General features: G+C 47.6%; 1 protein-coding gene across 2 annotated transcripts in view; it reads left to right on the top strand.

The window, feature by feature from the left end:
* The first annotated feature begins 6,803 nt into the window (after positions 1–6,803).
* Positions 6,804–21,798, top strand: part of CCDC102A (coiled-coil domain containing 102A) — a 37,389-nt gene continuing 22,394 nt past the window's right edge. For both annotated transcript variants that reach the window (XR_014528130.1, XM_083511477.1), the window contains exon 1: positions 6,804–7,477. The gene's annotated coding sequence lies outside the window, so the exon portion shown is untranslated. The remainder of the gene's footprint in view (positions 7,478–21,798) is intronic.

Raw genomic sequence — 21,798 nt, 5'->3', positions numbered from 1 at the left:
CACAACATGACTCTGAATTGGATCCAGAGCCCACCTCTTAGAGGTGCCCGCAGCCTAAAGCAGCTTGGAATTACAATGGAGCAAGTCCCCTTGGGAATGACAGGAGCTGATTATGTTCTGTCACTCTCAGCAATAATTGTTTGAGGAGGAAACATGGAAAAAGGTAAAAAGCATTGATGGTAGCTCCAGGGGGCTGGCTAAGCTATTTTTGCAGCTTTTGAAAAAGCAACTGTGCTTTAGAGTGCAACAAGTGTATAGAGTGCAATGACACTCTATGGTTTACAGTTTCTGATTCTTTCTTTTTCTTTCTTTTTGTTATGTTTGCGTTTTTCTTTTTAAACAATCAATAAAATATGTAATATATATATTAAAAGGCAATTCTAAATAAACCAAATATCATAAAGACACCGCAGGTTTCGCTGTCCCTAATTCTGAGGAAACTAAACCTTGGGTAAGCGCCTGGGACCCCTGGAATTTCACACAGCTCAGAGACTGGGGCGATGTGCAACAACACTAGTCATATATCAGATCCCCTCTTAAAATCTCATTTCTGAGGTCTGGCAAGAATGATCTCCCCATTTTACTTTGCTAGCCAACATTCCATGGCTACTGAGCATGCTTGGGCTTCTCTGGGCAACTTTCTGGAGGTGTGGGAAAAGTGTTGCTTCCTAGGTTTTTAATTTTTTGTATTTCTGCCAAACCCAGGATCCTCCAAAGCATGTTGACAACTCCCTCTTGTTTCTCAGTGGCCCGATTTTGGCTACAATCCCTGTCAGTACTCACTACCCAAATTTGCTATTGGAAGAGATGGTGCTACCAGGTCCCAGAGGAAGAGACCACTGCCTTGCTGAACTTAAATGTGTTTCGCTCTGCTCAGTGCCTGGATGGGATGCTAGGTTCCATGAAGTAACAAAACTTGGATATAAATGTAAGAAAAAGCTTTGCATAGAGGTATGAAGTCAATAGAAGCCCAATCAATGTTACTGAATGCGTGGAGAGCACACTTCTTCCTACATGTGCAGGATCCCTCTCTCATTTCCAGGAAGGCAAGATTATGAGCCAGCAAAGCACTCCATAGAGATCCGGCATTCAGTATTACAGATCCAGGTGTGACACATGAGAAATCCAAATTAAATGACTGAGGAGATGGAGGATTATAAGTCAGGGGTGGGGAGCCTCGGGACCCAGGACTCCCTATATGGTCCATAGGGCCGTTCTGGCCATGCCACACACAACCCCCCCCCCTTATTGGATCTTCAAAAACTCTGTTCAAAGTGCAGGTCAAAGTGCTTTGAAAAGGGCTTCTGAAGACCCCTAAAGCCAAAACAAATGTATCCATGGTTAGTATGATGCCAGGTGATTGTTGACAGGTAATTAATTCTGCCATACATCACACTTGGCCTGTGAGGGGGCGGTGAGATGACCATAAGCTGTTTTTTAGAATTATTATGAATGTTTTGAAGTGTTTTAAAGGTATTTTAGGTAGTTCAGATCCACATTGTGGATCTGTAGGGTTAAAACAATGAAGGGTTGGCTTATTTATTTATTTCCTTAGTTTTCATAAATGATATATTGGAGAACCTGCCTGGGAACGGAGATGACACAGAAGAGTGGGGGGCCGAGGAAAGAGAAAATGGCCTATTGTGGCTCTTTTTTGGTTCTTTTGAAAGCCACTATCATCTGAGAAACCCAAGTCACACGTTGTGAAATATTGCCTGCATCCAGGGAAGCAAAGGATGCCTCCTCCATTGTGCAAAGAGTTACTGCACGTCCAATAAACACGGCTTGGAGGCAGAGGCATAAAGGAACATCTGCCAGCAGCTGGAGAGCTCCTCCCAACTCGGCCCACAGACATATCTTCACTTCTCTGAGCCTTCCCTTGAAAAGAATAGCAGGAATAGCACACAAGGCAACCAGGAGGTATTGTTCACTTCTGAATTTTGAGTTGTTACACTGACCTCAGCTCCTGCTGCCCTGCCAGACCATGGGAGAGAGCAGGGCTTGGAGGCAGAACAACATGATCCCAGATTTAGTCACTGGAAGCATCTCCCATAAGGAGAAGGAGTTGGCAGGCAGGTGATGGAAAAGACCTGACCCTGGAGGGTTGCTGCTGCTGATCGCAGAAGACAATATGGGACTACATGAAGAATACTAGCCACCCTCTTCTGCATCCCCTGATGCCTGCCATACCTTGCCACCACAAAACACCATTCCTGTGGAAGAAGAAAAAGTGAGGAAAGGAGGCATTCCTGCACACACATGCCTGGCACTTGGTGCAGAGGCCAAACCTGCTCTGTGGTTGTTCCAGATCATTGGGATGCTGCTCTAGGACCTGAGCTCTGTGGCTTTTCCAGTGGACAACCAAGCTGAGGACGGCTGGCTCTGTGCTGGCTTCACGCTGTTCAGCAGCACTACCTCATAAGTTGCTGGAGAGTTATCCTGGTTTACAACTAGTGGAGGCCCATTGGGCGGAAGGCAGGGAGACTAACACTGGGGTGGAATCTACACACATATAAAAGCCATGCTGAAAATGCTTTATTAAAAAATGCATTGAATTTTCCATAAGGCTCACCATCGCCATCTAGTGTCACATTGTATATTGCACTTAAAACACACTGAAAACGTTTTATTTGCAGCTGTATAGCTGAGTCCCAGGTGGGACGCGGGTGGCGCTGACGGTTAAACCACAGAGCCTAGGACTTGCTGATCAGAAGGTCGGCGGTTCGAATCCCCGCGATGGGGTGAGCTCCCGTTGCTTGGTTCCTGCTCCTGCCAACATAGCAGTTCGAAAGCACATCAAAGTGCAAGTAGATAAATAGGTACCGCTCTGGCAGGAAGGTAAACGCCGTTTCCGTGCACTACTCTGGCAAACCAGAAGAAGCTTAGTCATGCTGGCCGCATGACCCGGAAGCGGTACGCCGGCTCCCTCGGCCAGTTAAGTGAGATGAGCGCCGCAACCCCAGAGTTGGTCACGACTGGACCTAATGGTCAGGGGTCCCTTTACCTTTACTAGCTGAGTCCCTGGGTGGAACTAGAACCAATGCCTGACAGAGCTAACTAAAGTGGCATTCAAACACCCATTCCCTATGCACACACTGCATTTCCAGTGCTATTTTGTAATTTGTGTTCACATAATGGTATTCAAGATGCATTTGTAGCTGTACTTTGTTATAAAATGCTACAGATCAATACACACACTGGGGTCTTTAAGCACTTCCTAACTGATCTCTAGCCAAGGTTTGAAAGCTTTATATAAGGTAAATACATCCCCACCAATGCCGAACTTCCCAGCAAACCAGTCAGAATCAGCGCTCCAGAAGTAGCTGTTGTCTAACTGGCCACAAGCCTTATGCAACCAGGACAAATGTTCAGTAAGTGACGGAGACCGTTGCCAAAAGTAGGAGAAACTTAAGAGATAAATATCACCCCCCCAAAAAGAGCAAGACATGGAGTAGTTTTCCCAGCAGTTTTTGCAGGGTTATGTGAGTTCTGTGTGTTGCAGGAAAAGAGGAGCCAGCCTTTATAAGAAAAAGAAAACTTGTCTTTTGACCTGCAGTGAATTATTGATAGGGCAAAGTCACACTCGTCTATGAAGGAGGAATGAAATGCAACCTCCGCAAGGCCACATGTGTAAGCACATGCAGTTGAGCTCATGTTTGCCAACTCTGAAACCAAAGGAGGAGGTCCCTCAATAAAACATGCAAAATAAGCCACAAACCAACGAATAACAGATTAGTAATGAAATACATATATATAAGGTACAATATGAGAATACACAACTATGTCTCACTGGAATAAATTTTATAGTAAGGGGGGGAAGCATCTGCCACTGGAATATAAAACTGTGCAACTGAACAAGTTTGTTTATTTCTATTCTGCGCAAGTCTGATTTTGCTAGTCAGGGGGTGGGACAAAAGGCCCATGAGTGTAGAGCAGCCTCCCCCAACTTGGTGTCCTCCAGGTGGTTTGGACTACAACGCCTGTGCTGGCCAGGGCTGACTGGTGTTGCAGTCCAAAAGAAATGGAATTGGGAAATGCTAGAGTGGACAATGTGAACTAGGTAGACTGGTAGTTCTGACTTGGCTTCCTAGGTCCCTATAATAGAAATGCAGAAATGACACAACTAATTTGAGTATTCTCTTGCAGATCGTGAAGCAGTGAGAGCAGCCAGAGGAACAGTCAGCAGGGACTGGGCGAGACACCCAAAATAGTTATCTGTTGATACAATTGCCTCTCCGTTCTGCATACTGGACAAACATTACTGAAACTTGCTGAGAGAATCAGCGATGCTTCCTATGAACTGAATCTCAGAGGTTGGGACTTCATGTTCAATGTACATGTGCTCAACCCCAAAGTTGAGGCTTTCCTCCTTTTGCTCACGGGTGGCACTGTGGGTTAAACCACAGAGCCTAGGACTTGCCAATCAGAAGGTCGGCGGTTCGAATCCCCGTGACAGGGTGAGCTCCTGTTGCTCAGTCCCTGCTCCTGCCAACCTAGCAGTTCAAAAGAACATCGAAGTGCAAGTAGATAAATAGGTACCACTCCAGCGGGAAGGTAAACGGTGTTTCCATGCGCTGCTCTGGTTTGCCAGAAGCGACTTAGTCATGCTGGCTACATGACCCGGAAGCTGTACGCCGGCTCCCTCGGCCAATAAAGCGAGATGAGCGCCGCAACCCCAGAGTTGGCCACGACTGGACCTAATGGTCAGGGATCCCTTTACCTTTAACTACAGCAAAACAGAGCACTGTCGTCTTGCAAACTATGGGTGACACTATTAAAATGGGGGGGAGCAGCCGGCCCCCACCTGCCTGCCTTGGTACTTACAACCAGTCCAGGGGTTTTCAGGCCTTGGCTTTCAGCTTCCTCCTTAGTCTCTGTCTTTGTAAAACTCAGCAGGGAAAAGGGGATAAAGCAAAATTAGTTGGCTCTGCCTGTCACTGACCCCAGCTCCCTCATATGTTGGTCTCCCTGCTTTCCACCCCACCTGCCCGAATGGGCACCAGCCATCACTGCTTGGAAGTAGACAGCTGGGCAGGTAGTTTTTCTTGGAAAAGTCATATGGGATTTCTCTTAGTCCAACCCACTGCTCAGCACAGGAACCTTACAATTACAGCACCAGGACAAGTAGCCGTCCAACTTCTGCTTATATGCTTCCAGTGAAGGGCAGCCCATCACTTCCCAAAACGCACAGGCATAGGACTGTTCCACTTTCAACCAACCCTCACGGTTGGGACGTTTCTCCTCAAGTTTAACTACAACCTGCTTTCCCTGGCCATTTCCGCCCATTGGTTCTAGCCCAGCTCTCCAGAGAAGCAGCCCGCTCCATTGTTTGCGTGAGAAAAGCCCTCCAGATATTTAAAGGCTGCTACCATGTCTCCCTCTTAATCCCCTCTCCTCCAGGCTAAACATACTCAGCTCTTTCAACCGTTCCATATAGGAGTTTTATTTCCATAATGGCATTCCAGAAAAATGCTGTAACTGCAGAGTACACACACAATCCCTAGAACACTGCCAAATACAGTTCATAAATCTTCTCTTGTTAATGACAAAAGCATCGCTCTCTTGGAATGATGTTGCCTGGCCAAGCAGCTGCTAGACATATATATATACAGTGTGTGTGTGTAACACACACATATACATATGAATGAGAAATAGAGAGTGCTACATTGTGTATTATTGGCACGATCCAGCAAAACTGGGCCAGCCTAGCTGTGAGGGTGCAAACCACACCTGGGGTCCCATGGACAAGAGCCCCCTGGACATGCCCCTTCTTGTAACCTTGATGGCTATGCTCTGCCTTCACATTTGGAGGCAGCAATGCTTCTGAATCCCAGTTGCTGCAAAGCCCAGGAGGCAAGAATCCTCTCGTGTTTGGGTCCTGCTTGCAGGTTTCCCAGAGGCAACCTGTGATGCTGGTTGGATGTTGAACGAACTAGAGGAGCCACTGGCCTGACCCACCAGGCTCCTCTTACGTTTTCTTCCCCCATTGCAATCTGTCTTGCCCAAAGACCCTCCAAACCTGGAGCAGAAACTGAAAACATAGCTATGGTTAAACCATGTCCCACCGGTATCAGTAGTGGCTGGACATTACCCAAATAAATATTTGTTTTTACATTTATATCCTGGGACCTGTAGTTTACCCCAGGATTCCCTCCCAGGATTATTTGGGGGAAGCCATGTGTTTTAACTGTATGATGTGCACACAGCTGTTGCTGCAATGCTATACATTTACCTGAAGCCATCCCCCTTTGAAATCAATGGTGCTTACTCCTGAGTAGGCATGCCTGAGATTGCTTTCAGCTTGGCTTAAGCATCTGGTGTGCCACAAGTCCCTGCAGCTTGGTCCCACACACAGGTTACCCAGAAGTGACTCCTCTTCCACACCATCAGGGCTTCCTCTTAAGTGAGGGTGGCAGAAGTGCTTGGGAATAGCATTCCAAGGTGCACAAGCTTTAGATCACTCTTTTTACCTCCTCTGAAGTGATTTTGTTATCTAAGTATCTTTGGTCCTCCTCATATAGTGAGATAGTCACTATGGGCATAGCAAATATTTTTGTGGGGGGGGGGCAGAACCAATGTGATTGGCCAGTTAGTTAAGTACTTCTATTGTTTTACTTGACTGGGGAGGCAGCTGCCCCCCCCTATGCCCATGGTCATACACATAAGAAGTTTTTAATTTGAACAGCATTTGGACAGGAAGATGTATAAAGGAAGAAATAGAATGAAACAAACACTATGCAAATATATTTTGAAGTGTATTTAATTCCCCACCAAACTTTTTTTAAAAAAAAAACCCAGTTAATTTCCATAGTCAACTTCCTTCTCCTTTTTTTCTATTATTTTGTACGTTTCAGTTGACAGTCCTCTCATATTCCGGTAATAGCAAAGAAATTTCTTGTTTGGAGTTGTTTTTTTAAAACATTTTCTTTTACACGAACTCCCCTGAGCATGGCCTTCTTCACGTCCCAGATAGTTTGGTGTTATAAACTGGTTGCTAAGATATCCGAAATGTGAAGACTACCCCAAGAGGCTGGCAATCTTGTCGGCACTTTGAAAAATCTCCAGACCTGAGGAGCACCCATTCTACAATACTGTAAATACCCGCCAGCGAAGCACCAGTGAAGTAAGAAGAAAAGAAACGGTTGCCAACGACCTATTTGCAAAGTCAGTCCCTCCCCCTACCCCAAAAAATTAATCTGGAAGCCCCCTCTTTTATTTAAACAGAAGAACTCGACCCTGCCGCAGCGTCATGTGTGAAGGCGCCCCTTCCCTCGCCTTCTACCTGCTCCTGGCTCAGCCTTCCCAGACAACGCCAAGCCCCCTCCGTCTCCCCCCGTCTTTCCTTCAACTCCGAAGGGGAGGAGACTAAAAAGTTCTCCCTCTCCTCCAGCCGCGACGGCAGCGGCAATCCGAGCCACGGCAGCAAGGCGGACGGAAAGCGCGCGCCCGAGCCGAGGCGCCATCGGGGGCCGTCGAGGTGAGGGACAAGTCGGGGATCGGAATGGGGCGCCTGAAAGCGGGGCGGGGAGGACAGGCACCCCCACTTTCCTCGTTCTGGCGGGAAGGGAGGCGGGGAGGGGAGGCGCGGTCATCCTCCATATGCATCCTCGGCAAGCCTCGACGCTGCGCTCGCGGGTGGGCTTTTGCGGAGAGGTCGCTTCTCTCCCTCCCCCCCAGAAAAAGTAGCCCCCTGTCTTTCTCTGCAGCGGGGCGGGGGGGGAGGGAGCCGGGAAGAGCCGCCCGCGCGCTTGGAGAGGTTTCCAAGGCGCAGCGCTTGGGGAGGGCGAGGAAGCGCCGTCGCCTGTCCGGGCCGGCCCAGCTATGCGGGGAGGGGGGCGTTTGGAATGCGAGGAGGGCTGGCGGCGCTTCTCAATGGGGAGAAGCGCCCTAGGTGGTCACTCTCCTCGGCCAATGGTTGGGCGGGAGGACGGCGCCGGCCAATGAGAGATTGGCGCCTGGGAACGAATGTAGCCAAAGAAGCCGCTCTCGGCCAATGGGAGAGCAGACGGGCAAGGCCGGGGGAGTGTGAATGGGTGAGTGGCAGGGGCGCTTGCAGCCTTGTCCCGGCATCTGAGCCGAAGATAGGGGCTTGTGGGGTTTGTTGTGTAATCGGCCCACAGCCCTGGAGAAGGACTTTTCTTTTTGGAAAGTTGAAGTCGGAGGGAAAGGGGTGACTCATGTGTGGCTCTGGTGGGGAGGCTGAAGCAGATGCTGAAGTCTCGGTATTTTTGCAGCTCTGGTTCCAAATGCCTGAGAGTGTTAGACAGACATGGGAGCTGATGTTTTGTATGCCTGAAGGTCCCAGGTTCACTGCGAGAGACTTCAGTGTTTGGAGCTGCTGCCAGTTTGTTTGTTTATATTTATATATACCAAAATGTATATATATATATATATACCAAAATGTATCAAAGTGGTTTACAACAGTAAAAGTAAGATAAAACCATATAATAAAAGCACGAAAAGTTGAAAACAAGAAAGCTAGAAGCAAAGATCAGTAGACCATTGTGGGGGACGTACTCTTAATTGCCTACATACACCTGACAGAATAGAAAAGTTTTCAGCAAGTGTTTAAAAGTTGGCGCAGAAGATGTCTGCGGAATCTCCCTTGGCAGAGAGTTCCACAGGACAGGGTTTGGTTTCTTCTTGTTGTCAAACGAGCCTCACCAACTCTGAGAAGGACCAGAAATGCTCCTGCAGGTGATCTCAGTGGTCAAGCTGGGATATAAGGGTTTAGGCAGTCCATGAGTGTCAGCAGTATTGAGCTGAATGAACTAATGGTCTGACTTGGTGACTATGTTGGTGGACCAGATGCATCTTTGGTCACAGAATTTAGCTGAGTGGTAGAGCATCTGGTTTGCGTTCAGAAGGCCCCAGATTCAATTCCCAGCATCTCCATGTAAGGCTGGGAGAAACCCATGTTTCTGAGCTGGTTGGGCCAATGATCTGATGTGGTATAAGGCAGCTTCCTATGTTCCTAAATTCAGATTGTACAATTGGCATTGATTGGGAGGCCTTATGCAACAGAGTCACCTCCCCAAAAGTTTGGACTTTATGTGATAAGAAATGTGACATGAAGATGCACTGGATGGTGAACATAAGAATAGCCAATGGCCCTTCTAGTCCAGCATCCTGTTCTCACAGTGGCCAACCAGATACCTGTGGGAAAGTGTGGGATGACCCCGATGCAACATCATTTAGCCTCCCCACATATATATATATGTGGACGCAAACTCAATAAGCAGCTTGTCATTTATTCAACTCTTGACATTCTATTTTTATTGCCGTTTTTCTGCCCATTTTAAGACTCCAGTGCAGTGTTTTCATGCATACTTTGTCCCCGTCACATAAGACAATAAATTTGTGTGCTGGTAGTTCGTGACAGGCACTTTCTAAGCCCAGCACCTCAGACAATCACATTCAAATTTATTAATAAGGCAACTCAAATGCAATGCAGGCTGTGGCAAAACAAAAACACATGAGCATAAATTATACATAAGGACAAAAAAACCTGACCTATACAATAGATAAGGCATACATAAAAAAAAAAATCCCTTGGAGCACCTGCCACTAGATCAGCCTCTGGATGAGGACTCCTGTACGTAAATGCTATTTTTAGCTGTGCCAGAGAAGAAATTGCAGGAGGTGCTGGTCTTTGTTCCTCTGTGCCTCTCCGAATTCCTTCTGAAACATTGTGCTGTATTTATTTGTGAATACTTGTATGCAGTTCTGTGGCCCAAGGGCTCCCAAAATGCTCTGCATAAAATGTTGCAATAACAGTTGGTCCATAAAAAAACACAATGAAAAATAAAAACAGCAAGAACATAAAAAGAGCCTATTGCACCAGCCTGTTGCCCATGGCCCATCTAGTCCAGCATCCTGTTCTCACACTGGCCAACCAGGTGCCCCAGGTCCACAACCAGGACCTAAGAAGAACAGCAGCATCTAGCATCCCTCCCTCCGATATAGCAGGACTCAAGAGCATCATCACGGCAGCCATGTCCAGCAGCAGGTTCCTGCCTCCTTTATTCCTGTTCGTTGCGGTACATACATTGGGTTTAGGCAATTAGGCTGCCTTGACAGCGGTGGGCTGACCATCCTCCATGCCTTGTACTTATCCAATTAAGACTCTCCAGCACCCTCCCATTAAGGTTTCCTGAAGGACTTTTCCAGCTTGGCAGAGCTGTTGGCTGCTGCACTCTGGTTGCAAATCCTTCAGGAGCTTGAGTTAATTTCAGCTCTTGGAAGCAAGAGGCGCTCTGCAGAGGGGAGTCTATGAAATGCACAGAAGCCCCCGCAGAAGTATTTGAAGAACCCATGCATTCAGGGGTCAGTCACACTCTGCCACAGATGCCCTATGGCTATGGCTGCTGAGCATGGCTTGGGTTCTTCCACTGGCAGTGGAAACAGGGAGACCCACAAATCCTGCCTCAGTTTCTCAGCTGGTAACTAGAATTCTGTGCCACAAAAAGCTGCATTTTGTGACCTTTATAAATTATTCAGATTTGTTTTCTGATTTCTCCCACCTGCATTGTTGCTAGTCAGGGGATGAGAAAGAGCCCTGCAAAGCATAGACAGGGAGTCCTCTGGCTGCTTGGCTTTTCCTAGGCATTGACCACAAACTTTCAGGCAGCCCTAAGGAGTAGAAGCTTTCCTTGAAAACAAAACAGAATCTGCTTAGAAAAAGGAATTCTATATGTAATGCCTTTTTAAAATAGCTATTCTGTGCTCCACCAACCTTCCCTACAGACCCCCTTGGGTGTTAAGATCAACAGAGACCATCATGGTATTTCTGCTGCTTCAGACTATTGGCAGATGAAGATCAGGAAAGGGAATTATCTGGCTGCCCCTAAGCTGTGAAATTCCATCCCCACAGAGGTATGGCTGGTACCTTCTAGTTTCCGTCATATGCTGAAGGAGTACCTCTTTACTCTGGCCTTTGGCATCTGAAATATACAGTAGAGAAATAGTAGGACCCTTTGGCATCTGCAATACATATAAATATTAGGATCCAAGCTATTATTCTTACTGTACATTGTTTAAATTACCGGTAACTGATTTTAATATTGTTGTAACCTACCCTGGGACTATATGGAGAAAGAGAAGTAAGATATCAAATAAATGAATAGCCTGGTGCCCTCCAAATGCCTTGGACTACAACTCTCATCAGCCCCATGTGTGTTGGCTGGGCTTGATGGGAGTTGTAGTCCAAAGCATCTGGAGGGCACCAGGCTGGCATAAGGTATATATGATGCCCCGATAATAGGGTGGCCAGGTGCTATATTATGAGAGGACTGGCCAACTCTTATCTTTGATAACTATATAAAAAAATGATATTTCAGATAGCTTTTAAGAACATAAGAAGATCCTGCTGGATCAGGCCCATGACCCATCTAGTCCAGCATCCTGTTCTCACAGCGACCAACCAGATGCCTGTGGGGAAACCTGCAAGCAGTCCTAAATGCTAAAGCACTCTCCCCTCTGCAGTTTCCAGCAACTGACATTCAGAAGCATAACTGCCTCTGGTCGTGAAGCCAGAGCATAGCCATCATGGTTAGTAGCCAATTCTAACACCACCGCCACCCCAATCCTTGTGTGTTAAAACACACCAGTTTCAGCCTTTGTGTGTTAGTCTCTTGTCTGCCTGTTGCGATATTGCAAAAGCTAGAGAATCTCCAGGAGTTTCCACCATCTCTGCTACCCCACTATCTTGCTTGCATCTTGGACAAAGGAATAAGCAAAGGGGGCTGCCAAGCCTGGGCTGGTTGAGGGGGAGGGGGGGTAGCTGTGGAAAAGGACTCCTTCCTTGTGGGAAAAGATGCTTTGTTCTCACAGCTGGTTTAGCCATTATGCACTTGGGCACCGGCCAAACCAGGGTCCCTCTTGCGCTGCAATTGCCTGCCACATGATGCCTCCCTTCTTTCCTTCCTGCATTTGTCTCTTGATCCCATAGCAGAGAAGCATCCCACCCCGTATCTCTTGGGGAAAGGTAGAGGCCTTGAGGTCACCTGCTAGATTTGATTTCCGGTATGGATCTTGTTCTTCTGCTATTGTCGGCAGTGATACTGAGCCTTCCTAATGGCCCATTTACTTTTTGCTAGGTGGGAAAATAATCAGCAGCTAGGTGTGCAAAGTCCCATCTATCCAAAAACCACGTGCGCATTGGAATGCAGAACCGAGTTCTGTTATCTATCAGTATTACTCATTCAATAGCAGACCTGCATCTTTGGCTATGCACAGCAATCAGAAATCAGAGAGTGACATAGAAAGCTGCCTTATACTGGGTCAGATCATTTGACCATGTAGTTCAGTATTGTCTACACTGACCAGCAGCAGCTCTTCAGGGAGTCTTTCTCAACTGTCCTTCAATATGGCAGGAATTGAAATTGGGACTTAAGGCATGCAAGGCAGATACTCCATCACTAAGCTACAGCCCTTGCCTTAAAAATTAAGTAAGATTCCAGTCATAGAATCATAGAATTGTGGATCTGGAACGTGGATCCCTGAGGCTAATCTAGTACAACCTCCTGCAATGCTGTCCCATAGGGGGATTGAACCTGTAACCGTGGTGTTATCAGCACCGTCCTTATGGTTCCAAACAGTGGGCTGATTTAAATAGGAGCCATGGAAGTTGCCTTATACCAAGCGAGACCATTGGTCTATCCCACTCTGTATTGCATACACTGACTGGCAGCACCAATGGGTCTTTCCCAGCCCTACGTGAAGATGCCTGGAATCGAACCTACGACTTCTGCAGGCCAAGCAGATGCTCTGCTACTGAGCGATGGCGGAACACATCAATGGGCCTTGCATGTCTGGAATCTTGCAGCGCTGCAGAAATGCATAGAAACCCAAAAACTCTTCCCTCTTGCGTTCCCTTTGGACAGGAGCAGCTGGCATTGTGGAGTTTGGTGGAGGCAGTCTGGGGGCCTCTGAAGGGCTCAGTGGAAAATGAGCAGACATCCCGCCCCTGAAAATGAGTAGACCCCTGCCGTCCTCCTCCTCCCTCCTGCAATGTCTGCTTGGTGTCTGGCTGCTAGCACTGGGGTCCTTTCATGTGGGCAAAGCTCTCTGCAGATGGGCATGCCTGCAAACAATTAGGACGAGCTGTGGGCGGCGCAATTTCTGTGGCTCTGGTGGATCCTTTCCAAAAGGCAAAAAGACACACACACACACCCTCCCCCAAATGGAGCAGAAACACTAATATGTAGAGGTGAGGAGATTTGGGGCATATTTTTTTGCTACCTCAGGCAAAATACCCCCCCTAACACTAGTAGTAGTAGTAGTAGTAGTAGTAGTATTCCCCGCCAATCTGGCTGAGTTTCCCCAGCCACTCTGGGCGGCTTACAGAACATATAAAAACATAGTAAACCTTGTCTTGTAGCATGCTGAGTGATCAAGAGTGGTCAAGGATCTGATTTTTCTGCCTCTTCCTTCCTCCTCTTTGAGCTAGTGATGATCAAGAGGCTCTGGATTGTGTCCCCTAGAATACAGAGGATATCGCTAGGTTAATAGTAGTCCTTATCCTTTCCAGACCCATGATCCACCTGTTTCCCAAACATTGCCTTTCAGGATCCATATCTTAATATGTATCTTTTTGGTCCCTTCCAACTCTGCAGGTCTATGATTCTATAGTAAAGATGCTGTTACAACCCACTTATGTTAGGCAGCAACTGAGTAGTGCAGGACAGGGGAACGTTTTGCCCATGAGGGCCACGTGCGGTGATAGGTTGGCAGTCTGGGGCCACATGCCAGTGGGCATCATCCAAGCCAGTGATGGGCAGCGTGGGCTGGGCTGCTGGTGAGAGAAGGGATGCAGGGCCACTCCATCAATGCATCTGGGGCACGAAACAGCTTTGCCTTTTCTTTTGAACTTCACATTTTTTTCTAAATTGAAAAGCCCCAAATATTGTGGAGTTAAAAATACCTGTAATGCAAGGCACACCTTCTGGAATTCCAGCTTCCAGGCAGCAAATAACAGCACAGAAGCCTTGCCTTCTTCTCCAACTGATCATCCTAGGCAAGGGGGTGCAGCCCTGGTTATATTGCACTTACATTTCCATACTAAACATTACCCCCCCCCCCCGTGATCCTGGCTCAGTTTCCTCAATGTCTTGTTCCTTTTATGTAAACAAAAGCAACTGCCATCCCTGCCACTCAGAACCAAATACTTCCTTCTGCTGCTTCCTTCTCCTCCTAGAAAGTCCTAAAAGGATTAAGCAGCTCAGCCCTTCCCAGGTGATGCATTTCCAGAGCAGACTTACCAATGTGTCAGCATCTCCTGTCCTGTTTGATTTATTTAACCAGCTTAAACCATCATGCCTTTAGGCAGGCGGTGAGTTGGTGCTTAACAAGGAAGGCAACTGGCACAAGCTGGGTGTGGCTGGATTTGCAAAGCCCCTCTTGAGACACCCTCAGCTCACCTCTCCCTGCCCTGAGCTTCCCCTCTCTTTAAAAGGGCAGGAGGGGGAAGCAATGTCTGCTCTCCGAACCCGTGGGATAAGGGGGTGCTATCCTGGCTCAAATATGTCTGTGAACTCCCATAATCCCTCTTGTTTGTCTGGATGGAGGGTAGAGGTGTGTGTGTGTGTGTGTGTGTGTGTGTGTAAAAACTAGACAACTGTTTGGGTGGGAGGTTACATTTATAGCTCTGCCCACTTCTACCTCTGGCCCTGCCCACCATTGGCACATAGCTCTAGGAACCGCCACCCCCAGGTCCAGAAATATTATTGAAAAGCATTGAACTCAAGGTTCTGCCCCCTCCCCTGTAGAAGCCTTCAAGTTCTCTCTATTGTGTTCTGCCCCCTCCCACAAAATTCCTGGTTGCGCCCATGCTAACATTTACATTGTCTTTTTTGTAAAGGACTATACAGTATCTGTGTTTGGGGGGGGGGGAATAACAGCAGTTTTAAGTGCTACAAAAATGCTACCTTGGGAGAAAAGGCCTTGGTCCTATTCCAAAAATAAGTGACAGTTGTGCATTTATTAAATGAAAAGGTCCTGTATTTCTGTGGAAAGGAGATCATGGTCTGTAAAGAAAATGGCATGCTTTGTAGGGTGATTTTGCCATCCCGCTGGCATTAACTTTACTCAGGAAATTCCTACAGGATCTTGAGAGGTTTAGGGAGATGCCCACTTGTGGTTCCCTTTCAGCACTTAAAAACTGCATCCATTTGCTTTGATTAACGGATGCAAACAAGCAATGGCGGGCTCTCATCTCCCCCACTCTCACTTTTGGCACACATCTGCACATGTGGCAGCTCCACCACAGCTCGGCCTCATGGAGTCTGTTTGCTTTGTGCATGGGAAACCTTGACAGCCTTGGGAATGTCATACTCTTCTCAGCCTTACCTACCTGACGGAAATAAGATGAGAGTTCCAGAGCACTTTGCGTACTGAAAAACGCTTCAGGAATGGCTAGCAATGGCATGCTTAATGTGAAATGTTGAAAGCTACTAAACAGCAGAGGATGTGTGTGTTTGGGCAGGGAGGGAGGTGTTTGCAAGATTGTTGGGCTGTGGTGGCCCCTCTTAGCTGCAGGAGCCCTGGGTGGGAGGGCAAAGGTCAGGCATGTTTATCTAGGCTTGCTCAGGGGACAAAGGCAGGGAGCCCCGGCAGCTGTTCTCCAACATGGAGAAGGAAGATTTCGGGTGTTTGAAGATTAGAAGGAAGAGATTAGTCATTTATCAGAACTGCTGGAACTGGGAAAAGATCACTCTGTTGGCAGTCATAGTATACACCCCAGGAGCCCACATTCTGTAATTTTGCACAGAGGAGCCCCCGATTCCATTGTTCATAACCTACCAAATATGATAAATCTGGCAAGGGTCCTGTGTAGGCCCCTTCAAAACACATGGGGACTGTGCAGAGGTACTGTTGTGTTCATTGCACAAGAGCCCTCTCTGCTCCTGTGGTTTCCAGCAACTGGTATTCAGGAGCGTTACTGTGGAGGCAGAACATAGGCACCATGGCTAGCAGCCACTGATAGCCCTCTCTTCCATGAATTACTTGACTAATTCTATTTTAAAGCCATCTAAGTTGAGTTCCACAGGTTAAGTGCACTGCATGAAGAAGTACTTTCTTTTCCTCTGTCCTGAAACATCCAACATTCAGCTTTATTGGATTTCTACAAGTTCAAGGGACGCGGGTGGTGCTGTGGTCTAAACCACAGAGCCTAGGACTTGCCAATCAGAAGGTCGGCGATTCGAATCCCCGCGACGGGGTGAGCTCCTGTTGTTTGGTCCCTGCTCCTGCCCACCTAGCAGTTCGAAAGCACGTCAAGGTGCAAGTAGATAAATAGGTACCACTCCGGCAGGAAGGTAAACAGTGTTTCCGTGCGCTGCTCTGGTTTGCCAGAAGCAGCTTAGTCATGTTGGCCACATGACCCGGAAGCTGTCTGTGGACAAACGCCGGCTCCTCGGCCTATAGAGTAAGATGAGCGCTGCAACCCCAGAGTCATCCGCGACTGGACCTAATGGTCAGGGGTCCCTTTACCTTTACCTTTACAAGTTCTAGCATTATGAGAGAGTGGTGAAAACTTTTCTCTATCCACATTCTCCATGTCATGCATAATTTTATAAGCTTCTATCATGTTGCCTCTTCCTTGCCTTTTCTGTAAACTAAAAATGCTGCAACCTTTCCTCATAGGAGAGTCACTCCATCCTGTTTCTGAACATGGTCACAGGGAGGAGAGGGTCACTTATTAATGATGATGTACATCCCAGAATCCTTTGCACCCTTGCAAGTGTTTCGCTTGGGCAAACCTCCCCCATTGTGCCAATGAGCCGATGGTCTTGGGTCAAACCAGCCTGGAAGCAGACACTCTTGGCAACATCTTCAAGCCTTCTTGGTCTGCCAGCGGGTCTCTCTGTGGCCATCTGCCATGTTCTGAATGGCTTCTATTCCCCCGACTGCTCCCCCTTCTTGGCTGTGTCTCCTCCAGTGATTTACACACATCTCTGTCCTTTTAACAGACATCCTCTTTCTTAGCAGCCTTTTCCTATTTGTTTTTTTAAAGGGTATAAAGATGTGAGAGAGTGGGGAGGAGCATACTAGGTAGCAATGGGTAGAGGATGTTGAATATCCTGGATGAATTTTGTGAACACCCCAACATTTTTTCCTATATTTCCCCAACTCTCCTTACGCAACTTATAAGAAAAAAATGCTCCTTTTCCCTTATGGGGTACCGAAGAGCCCATATAGAGTCCTTTTGTAGGTTCTGTATTGGTAGGAGAAAATAGCAGAGGTCAACCAGAGAATATTGAGAAGCAAAGCAGCTAGTAAGCCTGATCTTTATTAACTGTTGCAACAGGTTGCTCACAACCACATGCAGGAGGCAGGAGGGACCCTGAACAATGGTGCGCAAGCCCTTATATAGACTTTTGAAATTGTCCACCCTGGAGCCCAAGACCACCACCACCCCCATACATCATTCATACATACATCAGAGAAGGGGCGATCTACAACAGAATCCTGTCTGGTAGGAAACCTGTTGATGGGTTTACCTGGCTATTAATGGGTTTACCTGGACAGCCTGGTTATTCTTTTGTGATGATAAATACTTAATTCCTGAGTCCAGGTCACAGGCTCGCCCTATTCATATCTTAAATGTGCCCTTAAGGCAGGATTTGTGAGCAAACAGACAATGGGGAGGTTTTTCTCATTTCTTCCCTCCTTGCAGAGAAACATTTGAGATCAATTTGGGAGGGACAAAATGGTTTCAGGACTTTTTCCTGTACTGTTTCAGACTTACGGTTTATTTATTTATTTATTTATTTATTTATTTATTTATTTATGTTTGCTTGGTAAATTTCTTTTATATCTTAGACCTTATAATTCTCATAACACAACTAATAATGCTAGCAATCGCATGTAGCTGATGCTCACAGGTGAGTCTCCGACTTTTTAGATGTTCACAACATTAGATTACAGCCGTTTCATACCAACGCCAACAGCTGCTCTATTTCGGACATTCACTTTTAATGTATATCCATTACAAATTGGGGTAGAGAAATCTGTGGCCTTCCAAATGCTGTGGGAATCCCATCAGCCCTGCCTAACGTTGCCAGGAGCAATTGGAGGTGTAGTCAAGAAACATCTGGAGGGCCACATCTGCTTGTTGCTGTGGAGGACCACGGCTTGTGTAAAAGCCAATTGCTTTTCAGCACAGTCTTGGAACATATATGCAGGAAATCAGCTGAGTTCGCAGTTTGATGCACCTTTGCTGGCAAATGCAAGGCTTGCTGTCTCCCTGTGGCTGTGTCAGGCTGCCTTACATCCATTCCACCATGAGCACCTCTTGAGCCAGGATTGAAAGCTTGCAGATCTCAGTCCAAGTACACGTGGAACCTCCAAATTGGCCCTTCCTCACATGGTTTTAGAGCTGGGCCCAGAAAATACTGGGAATTGCTGGAAACCATCTGGGGCAGTGGGGTGCAATGCAGGAGGACTAGGGCATGGGTTTGGAAGATCTCACAGATCTCTGCCTATTTGCCAGCCTCTTGAGACTGGGAAGGGTCGCCTGTCATCATTTAGGGGGCTTCTGCCTCCAGCTGCTTGTCTGTTAAGTAACTAGAGAGCAGCAGACTTCTGGACTGGGGCTGGGGGAAGCAGAAAGGCAGCCAAGGAATTTGGGTTGGAAAGATGTGTCTGGAAGAGGCTCCATCTTTCCTTGTTTTGTTTTTTGGTTTCTTGTGGGTGGATGTAAACACAAGCCAGACTTCCTGTGAGAGGGAGGAAAGGGGCCCGGGATTTCTCTGGATCATCTTTAGGCAGCCAAGAGAGTGGAGCAGAGAGTGGAGCAGTCGAAGCAGTAGATGGTGGTAGAGTTGGGACAGGTTTGGGGCAAATGCGGCAAAAGCTGAGGGTGGGAGCAGGGCAAGGTGCCGCCATCTCTGAGACAAGCTTCACTACTGCATGCATATATGAATGATTTAAACACACAGTCCCTCCTAACTGGGAGATTTCTGTACGTAATAATAGATTCCCAACAAAAAAACCACTTTTAAAAGTGACAACAATATCACACAACACTCCCTGCCTAAACTGCCCCATCCCAAGGCATCACCCCTGGTTAATGCTGGCAGGGAGAAATCACTTGTTTCTGTCATCCCAGGGACCAATTTCTTTTGTATTGAATCCATACCCCGCCCTTCCTCCCCAAGCACCCCAGAGCAGCAAGCAAACACACAACTCAAAAACAAAAAGCAAACACCTTCAGAACAGTTTATAGCACTGGTGAGGGCCGGAGCTTTTTTTAGGATTGAAGAAGTTTGAAGTTGTTGAGCTTTTTTTAGGATTGTTCCCCACAGAAATTGTTGGGTTTAACTTACATTTACACTTAGGTGTTGAGGAGACAGATGAGAACAGTGACTGTGGTCAAACTTCAATGAAACAAGCTCTCCATTATTGTTGGCATCTCCTTTCCTGGGCTTTAACTCCTGAGACTCTACAGCAACCTGTTGCCCCAGATGATGGAGACTAGAACATGCAGCAACAGATAGCATGAGAACTGAGGCATGATTTTATGAAGTGAAATGCGTGAGGCCCGACCATCTTGCCTGACATTCTTAGACTCATTAAAATTAAATGCAAATTTTATGCAACAATTTTATGCAGACCATTTTGCCTGACATTCTTAGACTCATTAAAATTAAATGCAAATTTTATGCAACAATTTTATGCAAAGTTTATTGCAAATGGCATACTTTTCATTTCGTCACATGGATGACAAATCTATACAGGTGTTAAATCACTCTGCCTTTCATATTTGAAAGCCAGGTGAAAAATAGACCCAGAAAGCTGAAATACCGTATTTTTTGCCCTCTAGGATGCACTTTTTCCCCTCCAAAAATGAAGGGGAAATGTGTGTGCGTCCTATGGGGCGAATGCAGGCTTTCGCTGAAGCCTGGAGAGCGAGAGGCGTCGGTGCGCACCGACCCCTCTCACTCTCCAGGCTTCAGGAAGCTGCCCGCAAGCCTGCAGAGCCCAGCGGAAGTGCCCGCCAGGCTCCCAAGGTGCGCCCCGTGCTTCGCGGAGTGCGCCCCGTGCTTCGCGCAGATGCCCGCAAGCCTTGCGAGCCCGGTGGGAGTTCCCGCCGGGCTCGCAAGGCTTGCGGGCAATAGCCTGTACTGGGGGCTGAGGTCGGGGGAAGCTTGGGCTTCCCCCACCCCCAGTCCCGCAAGCAAGCTCCAGGAGCGATGGCGAGGTTGAGCGCAACCTCGCCTTCGCTCCTGGACCCCCAGCCCCGAGGCTAAAAACGAAGCCAGGACAGCTAGCGGGATCCATCCCGCTCGCTGTCATGGCTTCTTTGCTCTTTGGGGCTCAAGGGGGAAATAATTTTTTTTCTTTATTCCCCCCCCCCAAAAAAATAAGTGTGCCCTATGGGCCGATGCGCCCTATAGGGCAAAAAATACGGTATATGTCAGGAACATTGTAAAGTACATTACACAGTAATAAAGGTTGTCAACTTTTAAGTTCACAACATATGAACAGGAACATAACACCAGGTATACTTGTTGTGTCCAAATATATTTATGCCTGATTTAGACCAACTGACATTAACTGGGATTTTACAATGTATTCATCTCATTTGGGGGGGACGGGACAGGCCTGCACTAATGTGAAGGGTGAAACAGAGATCTTCTGGACTGCAGCTGAGGGATCCCCGCCCCCTCCTGCTTGCACATAAGTAGGAGTGGGATTGGGGCTGCTCTGCTGGGATCCCTGTCCCCTCCTGCTTGCACTAAAGTTGGAGTTGGGATGGGGCTGCTCCGATAGGCAGTGCGAAGTCTCCCTTCCCAGCTGAGGGATCCCTACCTCCTCCTGCTTGCACGCAAGTAGGAATGGGATTGGGGCTGCTCTGATGGGAAGGGAGGCACCACGCTGCCCGAGCCTCGCCGCCACTGCCGTTCTCGGCCCTCCTTCTCCACCTTCCATGCCTGACCCACTGCGCACCGCTTCCTCACCACCACCGAAGAACCAAGAACTCAGGGGCTGCCCAGGCTCATGAAGAAAGGAGATAGAAGCCTCGGAGGAAGGGGAAACATGGTGGTTGAGGTCAAGGCGGCAGCCGCCCCTCTGCCACCTCCATTGCTGCAGCATCAACATCCCAAATGTGTACTGTAGTTTTCATTTATTTATTTATTTAGCCACGCCTGCCCCCCCCCCCCCCCGGCTGACCAGATTGGTCGACCAAAGGAGCCACGCAGCCGGGGACTCCCTAATGGCGCAGGAGCTCGCCACACCCCCTGTGCAGAGGGGAGAGCTCATGACGAACCCACAAAAAGGAAATGGCTTTGATGGGCAGGCACTTGGGGGCCGCAAGAGATTGCTTTTTCAAAATTGCCGGGGGAGCCATTTGAAACCAGCCTGGGGGCCGCAAGTGGCCCCCGGGCCGGACTGTGAACATGCCTGGTTTATAGTGTTTTAAGAAACAATTGCGATCAAAAACAGCCCAAAACAGTTACAGTTAAAAGCATTCTTCCATCCAGTAATCTCAGGGTTGCCAGGAACAGTATCCTTCACCCACCAAATGTGCCTAGGCAAGCTGAATATTCACTTCCTTCTCACAAGCTGCTCTGTTCATCAGCATTCTATTGTTGACACATTTCCCCTCAGCAGCTGGAATGTCCACGAACATCCCATAGCATCACAGGAACTCAAGTCAGTGGCTGGGTTGGTGCCTCATGCAGAAAGTTGTTTTAGCCTATGTAAAATGTGACTCTTTACAAGACTCCTATTTTGCCATACTGTATGTAAGATAAATTTATTGTCATTGTCCGTATATACACAGTATACACA

The sequence above is a fragment of the Podarcis liolepis genome (genome assembly GCF_965112155.1).
Source record: "Podarcis liolepis genome assembly, chromosome: 7".
NCBI lineage: Eukaryota > Metazoa > Chordata > Lepidosauria > Squamata > Lacertidae > Podarcis > Podarcis liolepis.
The sequence above is the reverse complement of the archived record's forward strand: the minus strand, read 5'-3'. Positions and strand labels throughout refer to the sequence as shown.